The sequence below is a fragment of the Nannobrachium achirus genome, assembly GCF_963921795.1.
Source record: "Nannobrachium achirus genome assembly, chromosome: 23".
NCBI classification, from domain to species: domain Eukaryota; kingdom Metazoa; phylum Chordata; class Actinopteri; order Myctophiformes; family Myctophidae; genus Nannobrachium; species Nannobrachium achirus.
Window position 1 is genome coordinate 9,751,957 of NC_137830.1, and position 20,278 is coordinate 9,772,234.

The following is a 20,278-nucleotide window of genomic DNA, read 5'->3' on the forward strand; positions in this document are numbered from 1 at the left end:
CCCAAACTCAGGAATAATCCTACAAAGAGATGGAAATGGCAGATGACCTTTTACCGAGGATGGAGCAGAGGCGCAACACACTATTTGGTTCCCAAGTAAAAAGGGCTTTTATTGTTTTATTAGAGAGAAAATACAGAAAGTAAAAAATAGAACAAGCACAGCAAAAGTATAGATTCCTTGTCTGTCCGATCCAAAAAGAAGAGAGAGCGTATTTTAGGCGCTTTCCTTTTTTATACCCCAGAGATGCATGGGGGGGCGGCACAGCCCCCCCACCCATCCGTTCAGAGTGTACGTGACAGTTAGCCATCCTGCAAGATCTGCAGGACGAAGACAAAGATACATTTTCCACCATGATGCAACATTCGGTGACAAACTCTTTGGTCAAAGTTCATACACTACAGTAATGCCTGTCTTCTATCTGCCCCCACTATAACCCCAGGTGGCTTGTGGTTAAACGCTTCTCTAGCAATCACTTGCGTCACGGGCTGTGTGGAACATTCTTCAAAGAAGACAGACAGTACATACAGGAAGTTACAAGAGGTGCAAAAGCCCCACAATATCACATACTACTCCGTTGTCTGTTCATGCACAAAGTCAATTAGTTATTTCCAACCTAACCGTGTACCTGCATGCAATGCTCTGATAACTAAGTTACAACAGTGAACCTTATTATCATTGTGTTTCTCAGATGTGTACTGTTAAGCAACACCTATCACTACCTATTTAATCAGATATATTACTAAATCATAACCCTCATTTCCCCCTGTCCTAAAACCCTCCACCTGGCGAGCGGCCATTCCTCTGACCCCGGGCATGGACATGTGCGGGTTCTCAACACCCCCTCATGGCCGGTTGCCTCTCCATGGCGGATCCTCCTCGTACACCCCCAGGCCTGAGCTAAGACAACACATACTCATTCTATAGAATTCAGCACAAGTATTGGATGGGAACATCAGGTCATGTTTCATTCTAAATCTAAGCATACAGCACATCTCCATTATACATGTCATAGCCTATATAAGAAAACATCACAATATCAATGGTATTATGTCATAGCCTATATAAGAAAACATCACAATATAAATGGTATTATTCTCATTATTATTCTCATTTTTTCCATTTTTCTTCCTTTTCTTTTCTCTTTTTTTTTTTTTTTATATACTTCCACACATCACATGTGATTCGGGCTTCGACCCTCACACCCCGCACCATTCTGGTACGAAGTCCCGTATGAAGGCCATCCCTGACCCCCATAAGGGTCATAGTAGATCGGCTGGGCCGCCCCGCTGGCTGCAGGTGGGCCATATGCCGGTGTGCCGTAGACCTGCGTTGAAGGTGGTGGCGGATTGACCTGCTGCTGAGCTGGTGGCAGGTTGGCCAACTGCTGAGCTGGTTGCGGGTTGACCTGCTGGACGGGTGGTTGTGGGTTGACCTGCTGGGGAGGTGGTTGTGGGATGACCTGCTGGTGAGCCGGAGGGTGAGAGTGGGTCCAACCGCTCCGGTCCTGTCTGGAGGCCCGGTAGTCACCATGGTCACCGCTCCACTCATGGCGTGACGGACGGTAGCCTCCCTGGTCCCCACCCCACTCTTGGCGAGAAGGACGGTAGCCTCCCTGGTCACCACCCCACTCCTGGCGGTAAGGGCGGTAGCCTCCTTGGTCGCCGCCCCACTCTGGGCGGGGAGCCCGGTAGCCTCCCTGATCTCCGCCCCACTCCGGGCGGGGCGGGCAGGGCCCCTGTCCAGTACTGTCCTCTCGGTTCGACGGCTCGAGGTGATCGCCCTGGCGCTTCTTTTTCTTCTTCTTGCGTCGGCCTGAGCCAGCCGGTGTGGACTGCTCTGAGGTCCCAACAGTGTGGCCCTCACCCGACCCCCGTGGGGGTCCATCTCCTGTCTGGCGAGCCACCACTGCTTTCGGTACAGGCTTAGGGACGGCTGGAACTTCTACCTCCCCTCCGCCCGATTGCTTCTCTCTCGGGCCTCTACCAGGCATGTAACTGCAGCCGGTAACAAACTCGAAATTCAAGGGCTGTGGGCATGGTCCCAAGATGGCGACTGTCTCGAACAAGCCACCCTCTTTAGGTAGCAATGCTTCCACGCTCGCCCAGATTTGGCCTTTCTTAATGTCACCTTCGAGTACCATATAGGTGGTCACTCTGGCCGGGGTGATGTCACCCCAGCCCTCCCCCTCAAGGAACGCAAACGTGACACCTTTCCTCTCGGACTGGGTGTCCAGGTTGGCTAAAGCCCGTGGCCCTAGTTCGTTGAAAGGGCTCCAGTATGGCCTTCGTCCGGGAATAACTCCAGCAATGGTTTCCCAGACTCTCGGATTTTCCAGCGCACTGTCCTGCAATCTTAAACCTTGCAGGGTGCAGAGCTGCAAACGCTGCTTCTTCCCCATGGTCCCCGTCTGCACCTTCCGATGGAGCCAGGCCCCCTTGGGCGCTGCATTTCTTCCTCCGGAGGGTGGGGGGTCCACCAGGATCACTTCGGACGCGGAGGACGGCGCCGGAATGGGTCCACTCACAATCTGCAGTGGACTCCCCGAGCCTGTCCGCGTCTCACTTGGTTCAGAGCTCTCAGGCTCCTGTGGTTCGGCACTCAGAAGGCCGCTCTCCTCCTCAGCGTGGAGGTGGATGACCTCCGCCTCCCCAGTATTCGACACTTGTAGCATTGTCTTCCCCGAGCTACTGTCACCTACTTTCAGCAAGCACTGCGGTTCTGTGCTCACTCACTCTATTCTGGCATCTGTGGTGACCTACTTATAGGCTGTCTCCACTCACTCCTCCCCCTCAAAGGGAGGATGTGACTTCTCGGGCCCCTGCCTGGGGTCCAGGCAGCTCGCTGAGGCGTCCCTATCGGACCATTACTCTCCGTTGACGAGACCGTCGGGTCCTGCAGCCCCGGGTCCGGCGGTCGCGGAGAGGATCGCCTCAGGCTCCTCTGGATAACTCCTATCACCCGCTCCCTCTGAGCTTCCGGGAGGCTGGACATAAGAAGCTCCAACTCCCGACCAAACTCGTCGAAATTCGCGCGAGGGGAAAGCGGTCTCTCGGCCCCTTCGACAGACGCCATTTACTGTTACAGCAGTGGCTGCAATGTTTCACAGCTCTCCTCCTGCCTCTGTGACAATCTGCTCTTATTGCCACACCACTCTTCAAAGTAAAATGAAAGAGAGAAATGCTCAGTGAGATCAGTGAGATCCATGACGTGTGCTCACTCTGCACCTGCCATAGGTCATGACCTACTTAAAGCTTATCTCTACCTCCTCTCCCCCCCTCACCTCTCTGGCGAGGAGAGAATTTCCATTCTCGCACATGCAACAGTGCATGTGCTAACCTTTTCATTGTCTCAACGACAATCGGCAACAGGCCTAGCCTATGCAAAATAGAGGTGAGCACAGCTAGGCCTATGATCAACAGGGCAGGAACGAGCCACTTAAACACCAGTACAACGGTTTCCCAGGCAGTTTGAAAGAGAGACCTTGCTGCCCGTGCTACATTTTCAGCTCCATCTCGAATGGCTTCTCCCATGTCACTAGCAACAGAGCCTATCGCAGATGTTATGACCCACATTACACCTCGGAAACTCGGGGACCAGATGTATGGCTTTCGTCTAGCTTCAGAGCAGTTTCCACGAGTAAGGTTCAACATGAACGCGTCTGGCCACACATGATGCAGAGTGAAACTCTTAGGGGTCCAGCCCTCTCCCTGATCGGTCAGGCCTCCCCCATTCATCAGATAAGCAGACGGTTCTTTCCAGGGATTCCTATAGTCAAAATCCCCCACATTGCAACCTCCTGTCATGGCTGCATATCGGTTGTATATCTTGCAGCCATAAAACAGGTGGAAATTGCCTTTTCCCCAATTGTTACAAAACTGTCTATTGGCATAGGCCCAGCGGTTCAAAAGGTAGGCATTAGGGGGCATCATGACTGGGAATCCCTTCACAAAAAACATCTCATGCATGCTGGCCAGTGTTCCACAGCCCCCTGTTCTGCCTCGCCACTTGACCTCTGACCTTCGCACGCCAATACCGCCGGAGGGATACGTCCCTCGACACTCATACATTATGGCGGGGCCGCCCACGTGTCGGACGGCCATCGGATTCACATAGTCTGAATTCCGAGTGCCGGTGAGTGCTCTCCATCGGCTAGGATCTGTCGAGTCCCGTGCCACGGGAGCGTCATACCAATGCATATTCACCCACCCGTTTCTCTGCGGGGGTGGATCTCTCTGTGTATAGTAGCGGCTGACCAGTTTCTCGGGATCACAACCCATTGGCTCCGCGATGGCCAGGGGAAGCGTGCCCCATGTCACCCATTTCCCGGATGAGTTGAGAGTCACCCTCCGCGTAGTAGCTAAATCGAACAGAGCGGAGGTCGCCTCATCAACATGTTGTTCGGGAAATGAGTCCTGCTCATAACAGTAATACTGATCAGCCGGTGTGCACTGGCCCTTTTTATAGTAGCCATAGGTGGTATCAGGGTACTCTCCCAACCTCGCTCCTTCGGCCCCAAACGTGGGTTCCATTCCCCACCTCAGCTTATATCCGTCCTCAGTAGGCTTGGTCAGTATAAGCGGAGGGGGCAGAGTAACGGTGGTGGCGAGAGTGCGAGACCCTATTGGCATATTTGCGGTCGGTTTCTCTTTGTTAGTTTTACCCACCATAACATTCAGTGATCCGGGATAAGGTTTCGTTCTGGTCAGAAACACCCGTTCAGTATATAAGTGGAATCCAGTAAACATGGCCGCAAACTGTTGGTGAATGAACATTGTAATTCTGTCCCTTTCCGTGTCCACCTTTCGGTGCCAGCAACCTTGTTTCTGGATAGCCAGTACTTCACTGTGAGTTAATCCTAAACCCACATACTTGTCCCATGAATTCAGGGCGGTCGTATTGGGCAGAGTGAAGCGATATCGTCTGAAGTTCGCACGGAAGTCTCTGCGACAGGACGCATTTTGCCCCACCGTGCCATCTCGACCCAGCCCCATGTTCATGGCTGTCCTACACACAGGCACCAGAATTCCTGTCTTGTTCACGGCTCTCCGAAGGAATGCCCTTCGATCCAGATCTCTCCACAGCCTATCAGTGGGAGTCAGGGCCGTGTCAACACAGTCCAACAGCTGGTCTACAACGCCTGTGGCATAGTCTCCGCTCAGGGCCTTCACTTGGGTGGGGGTCAATAGTGGGACCAACATTGTGAACAACGTGAACCCACCTTCCATGGACACGTTTCGTATCCACGGCAGACCTGGAGGGTAGGGTTTCACCACTCCTCCAGGCTTAGCCTTGGCTACCAGCCAGTGAAACCAGTCCCTTTTCATCTTCCTGGGGCAGCCTGCCGCCTCAGTTTCACGATCTGTGGGAGTTGCCTGGAGAACACTTGCTCTTTTGGTCCTTTTCCCCCGCTTCGGGGGAGAAGGACCTGGGGACCGTGTCCGGTTGGAGCTTTTCAGTTCTCTAGGGGCTCTCACTGTTTTGGTCACTGTTGCGAGGAAAACACGTAGTTCTACCTCACGGTTGCGAGGCCATGGTGTCACTACTGTGTTTTCACAAACAGTTACATTCGGAGGCACGCTAAGGGAGGTTACTGAGACACGGGTTTCTAACGCTCTAGTCCCGTTAACAATGGTCAGGGAGCAGTTAGAAATTTTGACCCATTCGTCCCATTCTTCTTCCCCCTGTAGTCTCTGCCTCGCTCTAGTTTCTAAACAGATCCATTTTCTCCGCTGTTTAGACACATATTTCACCTGCATCTCTAGCTCTCCCCGTTGGTCTACGGGGCGGATGGCTTGAATCACATAGCTGCGGGCCTCTGCCAGCTTAGCTAGTAACAACATTCGGGCCCCTCCCCAGGAGGAGTGGGAATTGCACTCCTCCGGGAACAGCACCCAGCAGACCGGCTCATTCACCTGGATTTCAGCCTGACACATCGCCTCCTCCTCGGTCACAGAGGAGTTTCTGAGACTAAGTCCTCTCATCCCTTTTTGCAAACTCTGCCACTCTTCCCAGTAGGCCTGTTTCAGGCCCACTTCGTGAGGTTTGCAAGGGATTGGGTACAACAGCGTTAAGTACTGGACCTCCCACCCCATGCGAGTACTAAGCACAGGTGGGGTGTACTGCCATTGCATTCGCGTTTGGGGATTAACCATCGCTTTAGACAGCCCGAAGACTATCACCAGAGCAATAGCAACCCCCGCTATTTTACAAGACAATTTAAATATCTGTAATGTGACACTTTTCTTCCTTTCTTTCTTTATATCTGCCTCCGGTGATATCCCTGGAGGAGAGGCAAGTTCGGGCTGGGGAGGTTCAGGTTCTAGTAGCCTAAGCTCCATTTCGGGCTGATCCTGTGTCATCCGCCCCCCCCCTTTCCGTCCTCCTGCAGGGAGGATGGAACACAGGGAAAAACAGGATCAATCCCTACTCTGACATCCCCTTCCCTTTGGACAAAAACCTCCTCCAGCAACCGCCCCTGCCACTGGGTTCCCTAATCCTAACCTTCTTCTTCTCCAGTTTCTTTGGTGTCTCTGCTTTGGTACCGTTCTCGGGCCCTTCCAGCGAAAAGCTGGTGGACATCGACACTACGCTCCCATCACTGGTGTTGTCGAGCGCAATCACACATTTCGCCCAGACAAAACCCTTGTGGTTATCCAGGCTAACACCGCCGTTGGTCATAAGTTCACGTGCAGTGCCCTTCTTTCCCAACGGGGCCTCCTTCACCTTTAGGTACCATACTAAACATTCCCTCAACAACCTCTTGGGTTTGTATCGGGAATGCTCGGTCAGCCAATCCCATTCTCCACCCGACCCACGACGTCCGGTGGCGAATTGGTTGGGCTCACACTGTATCTTTAACTGGTGCCGAGCGGCTAACATGCTCTTGATCAGAACAGGGACCGATACACACACGGCTTTTCCCCTAATGGCCTCGTTCTCAAGACCATCAGGTGTCCTGCCCAGCACCAATGCACGAGAAGGTGTGTCTGCAATTAACAGCATTTCTGACCCCCTCACCGTGTTAACCTGACTCTTCCGGGATGGGTTCCACTGGGGAAAATGCCCATTCACCATCCTCTCGATTTCCGAGAGCAGGAGGAAGTCAAGGTCCTCCGTGCTCCCGTGGAACCATATTTTGTCTTTTCCTAGCAAAGTTTCCCGTGCCAGAGCTTTTCCAGGGTGTAGGAAGCCTTCACCCCGATTTATATGTATTCCAGAGAAAACTCTGACCCCCACATGGAGAGGGCAAGGGATCAGATGTGTCCCATCCCAGCAACACTTGCACTCTTGGACTCGGCTGCTGGGCATGGGAGGATAACTGGAGATGGCCGTCCGGCCACCCCACGCAAGATAACAATCCCTGCACAGCAGCACGCGGCACCCTCTAGGGCCTTCACGTGCCCCGATGAGCTCTAAACCACCGGCCCCGAGCTTGGTCGCCCCGCCTGGGGGGACCTCCCTCGGTTTGGCCCTCTGGTGTCCACTCCACCGGGTCACTCCCACTGGCAGGGAACACAACACACAATCACCTAACGTCATCAACGCCCACCTTAGTGGGCGTTTGCGATATTCCTCTCTGGGGAGATAACCCAATTTTGTTGATTTCGCCACTCCATCCTCTATCGCAAGCCAAACGTTTTTACCATCTATACCAGGAGACAGTGCAATGAAAACCTTCATCCCTGCGCACCTCAGAGCGAAAGGCAGACCATCCCCGCCCGACAGGAGACCAAAGCACTGACCCGGTGTAGCACTGCTACACCCCGGCGGATCAGTGTCAGGGCCTCGGGCTAGGCCGCACTTTAGGTCCTCGGCAGCAGCCATGCTACTCACTCAGTCTTCCTAACCTGATCAATATGAACGATACCAAAATCTTTCAACTGCAATCGGCTAGGGCCAAGGACGGCTTCCACCTCGTCCTTAGCTTCACACTTGGGCACTGGATTGCCGGCAAGTGGTTTCCTGCGCACCCAGACGGTCTCACCTGGGGAGAATGGAGAGACAGATGGCTCGTTAGCCGGTGTGTATCTCTTGTTCTCTCTCCCTAGGTTTACCGCCTCGTGTATCCGCAGGAGAGGGCCAGGTTGGTCCCAACAGCCCTCTGCGTTCTCCTTGATAATCTGGTCCTTCACGCTGCGCACGGCCTTCTCGGCCAACCCGTTTGTACTCGGTTTGTAGGCCACGGACCATATGGCCTTAACCCCTGCCTCCTCCAACAGTGATGTCACTATGGAGGCGCGAAAATACGTGGCATTGTCCATTCGTAGACTCTGCATTTCGGGCTGGTCGACCATGACACGGGCCAGGCATGACGCTATCCCCGCCCCTGTGGGTGCCTTCATAGGGAATATGCGTATTCTGCCCGGCCCATTGTCCGCTACCACTAAAGCGTGTGTGTTCTTATTTCTAGTGGTTCTAGACAAAGGGCCAAAGGTGTCCGCCGAGAAGTGTAGGCCAGCCTCCTCCACGGCAATCTTACCCGGCTCGGCATACAGGGGTTTGCTGCCACCTGCCCTCGCACACGCCGCGCAGCCTCGGCGAACGGATATCGCTGTGGCCTTCGCTTTCGGGATCCTAATATCCAGCGTGCGTAGGTAGGTAAGCAACCGCTTCGCCCCAACATGCCCGAGACCCTCATGTATCTCGCGGATAACATGGGCGGCCTCGTCCGGTGGAACTACTTTGGAGCCTGAGGCGTCCCACTCTCGGGGCAACACCAGCCTACATCTGGCCATTTTCACTGGACGGTGTAGCCCTCTTCTCTGGGCGACGCCGTCCACCTCACGATTACCATTGTGCAAATAATCGTCTTTTTCGGTGTGGCTCTCAACCTTGTGCCACTCCAGGTTCATAGACCTGGCGTGTTCGTTGAATAAAGCCCACTCCTCTATGTGTGCCAAGGGCTGACCTTTAGCGTTCTGGAACTCACGATCTGTCCAAAACTCTAACTCTTGCGTGGCACCCTGGTACACATAATCACTGTCCGTGACAATAGCCACGTGTTTCAGTTTTCGCTTATTACATTCAATAAGCCCCTCAAGCACGCTGGTCACTTCCGCTCGCTGTGCGGAACCAGTGACCCACCCACTTGAGGTCTTTACCGTTCGTTCCCCATGCTTGAGAACATAGGCCCACTTGGACTGCTGGCCATCCTCTTTCTTATGGCTGCCGTCCGTGAACAGGTGCCACTGTGCCGGTTTAAACGGCTTAGTCTTTGGCTTGGATTCGACCGGAATCCGCTGTTCGTCCGTTACAAACTTAAACTGGTCATCGGTGAGCATCATCGCCCAGTCTCCCCAGCGGCTACACATCGCTCGGGAGTTCTTGATCGTCCCTTTGGACGCAGGATAAGGAGTGACCACATACACATCTTTCTCCTGCGCTAAGTCTTTCAGCGAGGCATAAAATTTGAACACCCCACACAGAACCCTTTCCTCTGGCGAGAATTTCGGTTCTGTGTCCCGGAACTTGTGGGAAAGGTAGAGACACGCTCGTCTCCCTTTCCGGTTCCGGCATTCCAAAGTGAGTCCCTCTTCTTCATCAGTGACTCTCACTTCTAGGGCCATATTCGCATCTCGCTTTTCCAGATCCTGGGCCTGGGTGACCACATGGTCTTTGAACCTGCCCCAGGCCTCAGTACAGTCAGGGATGGGAACATTTCGTTTTTTCTGGTCCCCCCCGTTCTCTGCCTGGCCCCTCAGTCTGTGCAAAGGGGCCGCCATTTGGGCGAACTTTGGTACATGGGTCATGACATGGCCACACTTCCCCATCGCCGAGTCCAGTTCGCTTAATAGAACCGGTCTCTTCAAGGCCTTGATCTGCTCCATGTACTCAGGAGAGACCGCCTTGCCAGTGTCTGTGATGTTGAAACCCAAATACCTGAGCGTGTGTTTTGCCACTTCACATTTTTTCAACCCTACTTTCAGGCCCGCCGCGGCTAAACGCCGCAGCACCTCCTCTAGAACCTCGAGATGGACATTCTCGTCAGAGGAGGTCCAGTACAGATCGTCTAAGTAGACGATGACCGGGAGCCCAGACAGGATGTCCTGCATCACTGACTGGAAAACATTTGGTGAATTCCGGTAACCCATCGGTAAACGGGTCCAACCATAACACACCCCCTCCCACGTGAAGGTCGTTTTCTGCGTGGACAGCTGGTCAATGGGCACTGACCAGAAGCCATTGGCCAGGTCAATTGAGCTCTTCCACCGTTCATTTGGGAGGTTTCGGGTGGTCTGGGCTATGTTAATGAGGGACCGTGTGTCCAAACAGGACCTGGCATTCAGAGCAACCAAATTGTGTACGAGTCTATAAGTCCCGTCACCCTTGGCCACTCCAAACACGGGAAGGTTAGTAATTGCGGTCTCCACCTTCGCCAGGACGCCCAGTTCTGCAAGTTCCTGAATGGTGCACGACAGTTCTGCTTTGCACCCTTCTCGGACCTTGTGTTGGGCCTGCGGTGGGGGAACGCCCCCACGAATCGAGTGACAATACTTCGTGTCCACCTTTCCCACATCATTCTTGTGAGTAGAGTAGACACCCTTCATCAAAATTTCTCTCAACCGCTCTTTCTGAGTGCAGTCGGATCCCATTATTATCGTATCCATCACCTTGGCATTATCGATGGGCTTCATGAACTTCGCCCTAACCACCTTTCCCTCTATTGGGGAACGGGTAGGCAGTCGGACTAAATCTCCCAGGGCCAACAGAGGCTCGGTGTTCTCCGGCACTATTAGCCCTGGGATCCCATGCTTGACCCCTTGGTCAAGGACGGTTCTCGTTCCGTCTGCCAATTCAACAGTGGATTTCAAGCCAGACGGAGCCCCCCCGGCGTGTAAGGTCATGTCTGCACCAGTGTCAATCAAGTATTTCTCACCATCTAGGGAGCACACTAGCTTACCGTCTTCCTCGCATGCGTGCTCCACCAGGGCCCCTATCAGTGGTGAGGCCACAGTATCGACAGTGATTATACGTTTGACTCTGGTGCTGGGGCCGGGGTTCTCTCCGCCTCCCTGGCCTTTCTGTACCCTTCCTGCTGCTCCCTGGTCCAGGAGTTCCACTCCTCGACCTGGACATAGGGAAACTTGGCATCGCTCTTTCTCTTCCCAGGGTTCTCGGGGGAAGACCGTTTTTTCTCTTCGCCCGGGGGTCGCGGGGGTTTCCCCCCGCGCTCCCCGTTTTTTGACACCTGGTCACGTTTACCTGGCTGCTTTGTGTCAGGTTGTGACTCTTGGTTTTCTTGATTCTGTGACTGTGAGGAGCCGCCCCTCCTCTTGTCACGGGGCTCTTTCCCCTTTTCTTGTTTGTTTCGCCTCATCAGGGACATTCTGTCCCAGGCAAGCACTTCCTCCATTATTCTGCTGCTGTTCCAGGCTCTGCAGTGCGCGGCGAGAAGTGACCCGCCCTTTACGCCAGCGAACAAGCGCTCCAACAGGAGGCTCTGTCTTCCGCTAGCAGTATCACTGATTACCCTGGCTGCGGCAATGGAGAGGTTTACCTCATCCCGATTGACCATCGAGATTAGTTCTTGCACCAGTTCCTCGTCACGGTCCATCCCCGGGCATCGTACGTCAGCCTGGCTTATGCTGCGCAGAGTTAAGCCCTGGGGGAGCTCGAGCCCGTGCATGTTACTGATGCATGTAAGTGTCGTTGGACAATCCAACAGATTAGTCGCAGACAATGCTTGTCCGGCCCGTGCGAGGTAGGCAAACGTGTCCTCCTCCTTACGTTTCGGCGGCACAAGCATGCGTACTGTTTTATTGATCTGTAGGAGCTCGTCCATCCTCATATCGTGGGGACGAGCAACAGATCCGAGCAAACTGCTCCCAGTCCCATGATCTGACCCTAGCCTCCATGGTGAATTATGGTGGAGCGGTGGTGTCAGATCAGGCATGCTAAAGGTCCCTGGAATAGGACCTGAGGTAGTTATTGTATGCAGCGGCGTTGAGTGTCGTCGAGGCTCGGCCCATGAGACGGTTTTCCTCGACCTCTCGGGTGATCGGCATCGGGCCAACCGAGCCATGGCCTTGTCCCTTTTTATCACTCCGTCTCTAAGATAATCATAACCGGCCGTGATATACGCCTCCTTCCATGGCCGCCCCACGCCCACGGTGTTCATGACTCTATCGGCCGAGGGGGAGCGTGACAAGCGCCTCGCATCCCGCCAGCGGACCGGATAACCAGGGATTATTGCCTGCCCCTCGAACTCTGAGTCCACTTCAAACTCAGGTTCTTCCTCACTGCTCATCCCTTCAAGGGCGACCACAGGGGACCAGGGCAGTTGGCTTTGAGTCATTAGCACCGGCTCGGTTAGGGGCCTGCCAGGGGACAAAGGACGTATGCTCACGGCCTTTGCCTTCCTAGTCACCGCTCGTGGGGGTCTGTGGATTCTGTTTCTCTCCACCTCCTCCCGGCCCTGTCCCCTAGAGGGCGATCGGGCCATAAAGGAGTATCTAGGGGACCCCGGAGTGCTCTGTCTCGAGTCACCCCTTGACCTCTGGACACTGGGGGGCCCATTCCCCCCACTGGTCGCTTGGACCATTATGTCCGGGTCTGGGACCGGCCGTCGGGTCCGGCAACGGCCCCGATGTTGAGGAATGGGAGGAATTTCGTCCTCTTCTTCCTCCTCCGAGACAGAGTCAGATTCATCGTCTGACCCTCGGTCCTGGACTCTGTCTTGGGCCTCGCTCGCCCACAGGATTTCACTTCGTAGTAGGTTCACCACGGCGTTCATTTTCTCGTGGTCCTTGACCAGGAGCACAATTCGTTTGGGCTCAGAAACTCTGAGCCCCGCTATGGCTCGTAGAACCATCGTTCTGAGCCAGCTCTCTTTCAAACCCATCACCCGTGTGCCTGTATAGGAAAATCTCAGAGTGAGGGTTTTGATGGGCCCCATTTGGTAGGGGCTCTCCCACCACTTTGGCCTGGTCAGCAGGCCTGTTATGAGCCTAACCCAAGAGGCCTGCTGTGTATGAATCGGCTCCTTGGCCCGCCCCGGCAGCTCTGCCTTCATCAGCGCCATATTGACCACTGTGGAGTAAGAAGACATGTCCCCGGGGTGTGTTTCAACCTGTTCCCCGGGTTTCAGGTTCCGCTGGCCGCGTAGTACATGTGCCTCGTCTCGAGACAGCATGAACTTAGCGCGGCCGATGCGCCGTACATCACCTTCCCATTTTGGCCGGTCATGCAGCGAGGGCAAGGTTAGGAGCATCAGCGGGCCACAGCTGCCGCGGATGGCGAGTCCAACCGTGCCTACTACTGTGAGCACTTCCAACTGGCCTATTTGGACAGCTGCGTGCATCACGGCCTCTGTCGCGTGTGAGGCCGTACTGTCACCCCCAGTGAGGTCCACCAGGTTCTGCCGGCATGAGCCTGTCTGCAGGCTCATGTCTGCAGACCCCGGGGGCACTGCCGAGCAGTCCATGTGGAATGGGTTTATGGACGCCCTGGCAGGTGTGGAGGTGACTGCATTTAAAGCTATCATGCGTTGGGGAGGCCCCACCTCGGGGATTAAGCATTGTCGGGGGTCGTTGACCTCCCCCTGGGCCAGGATTTCACCTGGCCGCACTAAACACTCATAAATTGGTTCTCCGCCCAAGAACGGATTCCGAGAGGGCAGAGAAGGCCCCTGGCTGAGCGGCACGGGGTTTGGCGGTCTCTGGGGGATGCTAGCACCTCTAAGAGGTGGGTCAGCAACCCCCGGCAGAGAGCCAGCGGTCAGCTGCTGACCGTCCCCTGGCGCGGCTCTCACCTGGTGGCCCTGGTGGCCCACGGGCATTCTGATTAGCAAATCCTCCAATATCGGATATCGGGAAGAAAATGACAGTGATTGATCACCGGTGGCTGAGCGCTGTATGCCACGAATGGCCTCCGCCTGCGCAGCATGCGGCACCAACAGCTCGATGCGGAGGTTCCCGACATCCTTCTCCATGGCATTTAGAAGTGCCCAGATGGAAGCCTTAGGGTCATAACCGTAGAGCCCGCAACCAAACAGTGTCATGACTAACCGGCAACGGTTGGCATTTCGCTCATTGGCAAAACGAAACAGGTTACAGTAATAACTCTCCAATTTGTGCCGCTGCTGGCGCTCAGTAAACTCAGGCGGGCACCTAACCAACGCAATGTGTACAATTCGTGCATAGCCCCGGTCTCGCAAGGCATATGCATCCGTGAGCACTATCTGTCCGTCGGCCAGCGGTGGACCCACCTCGGGGTCCACGTAGCGCAGACATTCTTGTTTGAGGGCTGGGCCCGCCAGGTCCTGGATGGACCGGGCCATGCCCCCCTCATTGATTAAACGTGTGTTGGCTGGATTCACCACCCATGCCAGCTCGAACGGCCGATAATCTTCCAGGTACATATCCTGGACGGCCAACCTGTTCATGGTGGCACGCGTCGCAGGATACTCTCTGGGTGGTATTGTCATTATCTGAGGGACTGATTCTGTCCCCAAACTATCAATACGCATCGGACGTCTAGGTGGGACGGGCTCCTCTGCAACCGGAGCGCTCGCCAGAGCGGTCCCGGTGGAGAGAGGCCTGCGTTCCCAGTTCCCTAGACCCCCTGGGAGATCCTGATCATCCCATTCAAAACTCGGGGAGCCCGCACGGCTCCGACACTCATTCACCGCCTCCGCGTATGCTGGAAGCGGTGGATAACCTTCGCCGTTTCTCTCGGCTGCTGACCAAACTCCCCTGCCGTGGGGTGAAAGGTTCTGTTCCATGAAGCGGCACAGCTCCTGCCCAATTGGTGGCAAGGACCTGCGCCCAGGCTCCATGACCTCATTTTGATCGTATAGGTCTTCGCCATAGGCGGTGGAAGCGACCGACGATGGTCTTGGGCCAGACGCACCTGCGTCTGAGCTCAAGTTGGCAGTAGCCATTATAAATTAGCGAGTCCTGACTTCTCTCTAGTTCTATGAGTCCCTGACAGGGATGCTTGTGTCTCCCACTGGAGCCTGCTCGGCGCGCTTTCCGAGCCCCTGTTTTCACTCTGGTCGTGTGGATACTCGCCCGGATACAGCACACTGTTAGAAAAAGAGTATTATATGTACTCCTTACATATAATCCGAAGTCCCCGTCAATTACAACCCTGCTGCCGTGCGGAGTAGATTATATGTTGTGGCCGGTGGCTACTAAATACCCCCTCTGAATGATTGCTAAAATAATCAACCTGTCAATTATTCACACCATTAAAGAGAGGGTCAAGACCCAGGGACGCCATGTTGAGAATAAGCTGACCAAATGACCCCCCGAGAGGCACACGCCCCAGCTCACAGCACACCAGCACCTCACGGTCGGGTTTACAATACTGTTACGCTGCTGAGCGGTGGCTTCAGGGGTTCACTGGTGGCTTACCCCACCCTCAGACCACGACTGTGCGCTACTACAATCGGCTGAGGGGATTTTCTACGAAATTACAACTATGGGGACACACACACCACAGTTCACTTATATCTGTGTTTCGGCTGAATTTGTCTGATGTAATTAGATGGATATTCTAGCGTTGTAAAATAAACCACATAAAAACACCACTGCATCAACGTCTTATAATCTACTCCTGGCGCACTCTTTATAGACTGAGTTATCTCAGAGCAAAGTGACTTTACAACATGGATGAGAACAGAGCTATTTCTGACACTCAATGAATGAAGGATTTTTTCATGCACCTGCGAGAGAGTGTATCCTGACACACTTTCTTCTCCGTGTCTCCCTTCTCAATATCACCGCACTAAAGATTACCACCTGTGATAAGCAGAGTGCAGGCTTTGTTTCAGCCACGCTGGTCTCGCAATCCAAATCCCTCTGTTTGTATTTAGAGCTCCCACCGGTGATCACCAGGCCGGGTAAACCTCGCTCTCCTGAGAGCAAAGCCCCCTCCGAACGCCTGCTGACCAGCAGCGGTCCCGAGCTCCCAGAGGGACAGGACGATGCAAGACCGTTAAAATGACAACAGACTAAACCGTTTGGCTATGAAATTCTAGATAATACAGTATATCTGAACTCACCCAAACTCAGGAATAATCCTACAAAGAGATGGAAATGGCAGATGACCTTTTACCGAGGATGGAGCAGAGGCGCAACACACTATTTGGTTCCCAAGTAAAAAGGGCTTTTATTGTTTTATTAGAGAGAAAATACAGAAAGTAAAAAATAGAACAAGCACAGCAAAAGTATAGATTCCTTGTCTGTCCGATCCAAAAAGAAGAGAGAGCGTATTTTAGGCGCTTTCCTTTTTTATACCCCAGAGATGCATGGGGGGGCGGCACAGCCCCCCCACCCATCCGTTCAGAGTGTACGTGACAGTTAGCCATCCTGCAAGATCTGCAGGACGAAGACAAAGATACATTTTCCACCATGATGCAACATTCGGTGACAAACTCTTTGGTCAAAGTTCATACACTACAGTAATGCCTGTCTTCTATCTGCCCCCACTATAACCCCAGGTGGCTTGTGGTTAAACGCTTCTCTAGCAATCACTTGCGTCACGGGCTGTGTGGAACATTCTTCAAAGAAGACAGACAGTACATACAGGAAGTTACAAGAGGTGCAAAAGCCCCACAATATCACATACTACTCCGTTGTCTGTTCATGCACAAAGTCAATTAGTTATTTCCAACCTAACCGTGTACCTGCATGCAATGCTCTGATAACTAAGTTACAACAGTGAACCTTATTATCATTGTGTTTCTCAGATGTGTACTGTTAAGCAACACCTATCACTACCTATTTAATCAGATATATTACTAAATCATAACCCTCATTTCCCCCTGTCCTAAAACCCTCCACCTGGCGAGCGGCCATTCCTCTGACCCCGGGCATGGACATGTGCGGGTTCTCAACAGTTATGATAAAGGACTTTGATAAAGTGAGTAACTTAAGAAAGATGTACTCCATTTTCATTTTATGAACAATTATTTTCATGTCACACCATATGACGATTTTAGGCACAAGTACAACAAACTGCTGAATAAAGTCTGATTCCAATAAAATATCTAAAAACAAAATGTATTTCCATAAGGTTGAGAGTGAGTAGAACAAAAGTAAATAACTTTTATGCCTGCAATTTAAAGTTTTTTTAAAAACACATTTTTTGGGGCGTCACGTCACTGACCCATATATGGAAGACTTCTGTAAGAATAGACCTGCATGTCCTTCACCTATTCTTGTCACACTGTCTTGTATAAATAAGACACTGCCCAGAGAATGGGAGCGACACTAGCATGCGTGTTGTCTCAGAGCTCTTGATTATGGTGTTAAATAAATTAGGCAGTATTGCGTTATAAGGAAAAGTGCTTAGAAAATGAATTTCGTTCCCACGTCTGGGCACTACTCATTCAATGCATTTTTGCATAGACAATACCCTTTTGGACTTTGGGTTAAAAGTTCTCCGCACGAAACCTGCACGACTTTTGTCACCAGCCAGATTTGTATATAAAAGTGAATAACAAAAAACGAAAATCTTGTGCTGCTGTTTTTGCTTGTAAAATGTATATTGATTTTGGCAACACAAAATCTTTCTCAAATGTCATAAATACATCTACTTAACATCTGAAACAAGTATTGGTGCCTTTGTATTCTCATAAGTGAATTTAGATCGCGAAATATAGCAAATTTGTTGAAGAAAACGCCTCAATGTACAGTATGTGATTGGCACCCAGCAAAATGAAACATACACATAGTAAATTTAGCTAAAAGCTTATGTCTCATACATAAGACATCTCACAGCCAACTGTGTAATGAAAGGTACCTTGGCCAGAAATGGATGAAAATCAATCAAACTGCTATCACACCCCCCTAAATTGGAAAAAAATCCCAAAATGGACAAGACTATAATAAATGCACAAAAGGTCATGTCAGGTATAAAATATGTATTTAAGTACCACAGAGTGTCCCAACATCTGTCATTTGTAGGCTACATCAAGACACCCCCCAACTAGTCTCGCGAGGCCAGACTGTTGCCTCCGCGATTTGGGCAAATGCTCCCGGCATACAGTCTGGCAAACGGAAATAGAAACGATGAGTGCGAGATAAAGCGGATGTGGCGCAACCGCTCCCTTGGTGCAGTAGTAATAACATGTGCTACTGGAAGCGTTATGTCTCCGTTCTGTTCAGATTCACTACACCTTCGTTCTGTTCGGGTCATTTTGACCCGGGGGACATTTGGTTTAAAAAAAACAACACTAATATACATTTTAACTTAACAAATCATCATGATACATTGACTTTGACTCAATACCAAACAATTCATATGATATATATGGTAAATGTTTGCATTTCTGCTTTGCTATATCACATTAAACACTGAACGAGCTAGGCGTTTTTACTGATTTAGCTGGAATTCATGTAAAAAACTACTTTATTTAATACTGGGCAATATTGCTCATGCTTATAGGAAAAAAATGAAAATCAGACAGGGGGGCTTCGGAAGGGGGGTGTTAGAAGGGGGGGGGCTTTGTGTCTGTGTTTTGGCACAATACTGTGTATTTCTGTGCATAATTATGTGCTTCCGGGTCAAAATGACCCGAACAGCACTTAAGGTTCAAAAAATATGAGGGGGGTGTAGCATGGGTGTAGTGCAAAAATATTTTTTTTACATGTTCATCTCAGAAGAATCTTTAAGGCCAGTGAGTTTCAGGTGGAAAAAATTTTAACTTCTACATTTTTCTTTTAAATGAAAATGTAAAACGGGTCAAAATGACCCGAACAGAACTTAAGGGTTAATATTTCTGGGGCCGTTATTTTGTCTTTCTCTGCTGTTGTTGGTGTTACCTCCATGATGTTTTCAAACGTTTTCTTAAACTATACACCCATAACAAGAATAGGCCACTCGAATGACTTTGTCTGAGCTATTGTGTTTCTGTTATGTTTCCAATGGGACTACCAGGGGACTACAGTTCAGTGCAGCACTGGCTACTTCCGATACTCGCCGTTCGGGATCTGCCGTTCCAGACTCCATATAGCATTCGGAGATTGTGGAATAGTTGTCTGGCTACGCCAGACTACCCCCCAACCAAAACAAAAAGTAAACGTAAGGCTGTGCTGTGACAAAATACAGCAAATGTTAAGCTTTTTCCTCCCACATGTATGTATTGCATAAGCAAATCTTGAAATATTAATATAGTATTTAGCTAATTTTACATGCTGACATGGTGCGTATATTACTCATCCCTATCACGTTCATCCAGGGGTCATCAATATGTCTGTACTACGGACAAAATGTGTCAGTGGCTGATTTCATATCTTATAATGTTCTTGTTTTTGCAGATCCAATTACTGAATTCGAAGTCGACAGGTTTTCTTCAGAATATCTATGACATTGTGACATTTTGGCATAGTAGGAGTCCAACCAGTACTAGTACGGCCTTAACTCTGAGATTGTATAAATGGAACCAAATGGTTCTCAGAGTTACACACATGTTATGGTCATTCAGGGCTTGCTCTTCTATGTGTTTCTGGTATATATTATTGTCCACTCATTTAGTATGTCAGTGGCAAAAAAGATATTTCAACATAGATCTCCACCAAAAGCCAGCATGGCGATGAATGACCCTTGCTTAATCAGAGTCATCATCCCATAAAGCTTGTTTCTTTTGAAACATTCTCACAGTTCTGGCACTCCATTTCCGACCTGTTCTGGCACTGAAATAAATCAGTACAAGACAGTCTTGCAGACATACTGTACAGGTTTGCTTGTCTTCAACTATAGTGAACAACATGCAAAACACTTGACTGTGGAATCAGCACACTGTCCTGTAGATATGTTGAGCAAGGATGACGTACGTGGTCACTGTAGATGGGTTAGTGTCCACTGCTGACATGGTGTGGGTTGGAGGGGTGGAGGTCGAGCATAGACTTGAGCTCTGCAGAGACAGGGCTGAGTGTAATGCCATCCAGACTGCTTGCTTCCTTGGCATCAGCATTATATGTCTGTTCCAGTAGTGTTTCAAAAGAAACACTACTGTTGTGGCTGCCATCTGCTCGTCAGCCAACAAATACACCTGCCATCAGTGCTTCATGTACCTCTGAAGCTGTTTCCGGTAATTTCTTCATCTAAGGCAAATACAAAGGTAAAGATTGCTGCCCGTACTTGTAGTGGCCCAAGTGAGGTAGGGTAGCATTCTTGCTGATTCACAGAGATGTCCTGTCCAGTCACCTTCCCGCTCGTAGTAGATAAACCTTTGGAGAATATCTGACATCACCAGGAAGTTTGCCCAGAGGACTGCAGTTGGTTGCCCATTGAATGATTCCTGAAAAGCAGCAGCTGATCTCCTAGGACT

The 20,278-nt window shown here is 51.4% G+C and overlaps 1 pseudogene across 1 annotated transcript in view; it reads left to right on the plus strand.

The window, feature by feature from the left end:
• LOC308308742 (NACHT, LRR and PYD domains-containing protein 3-like) overlaps positions 1-20,278 on the plus strand; it is a 178,418-nt pseudogene that overhangs the window by 102,807 nt on the left and 55,333 nt on the right. The gene's annotated exons all lie outside the window — the stretch shown is intronic.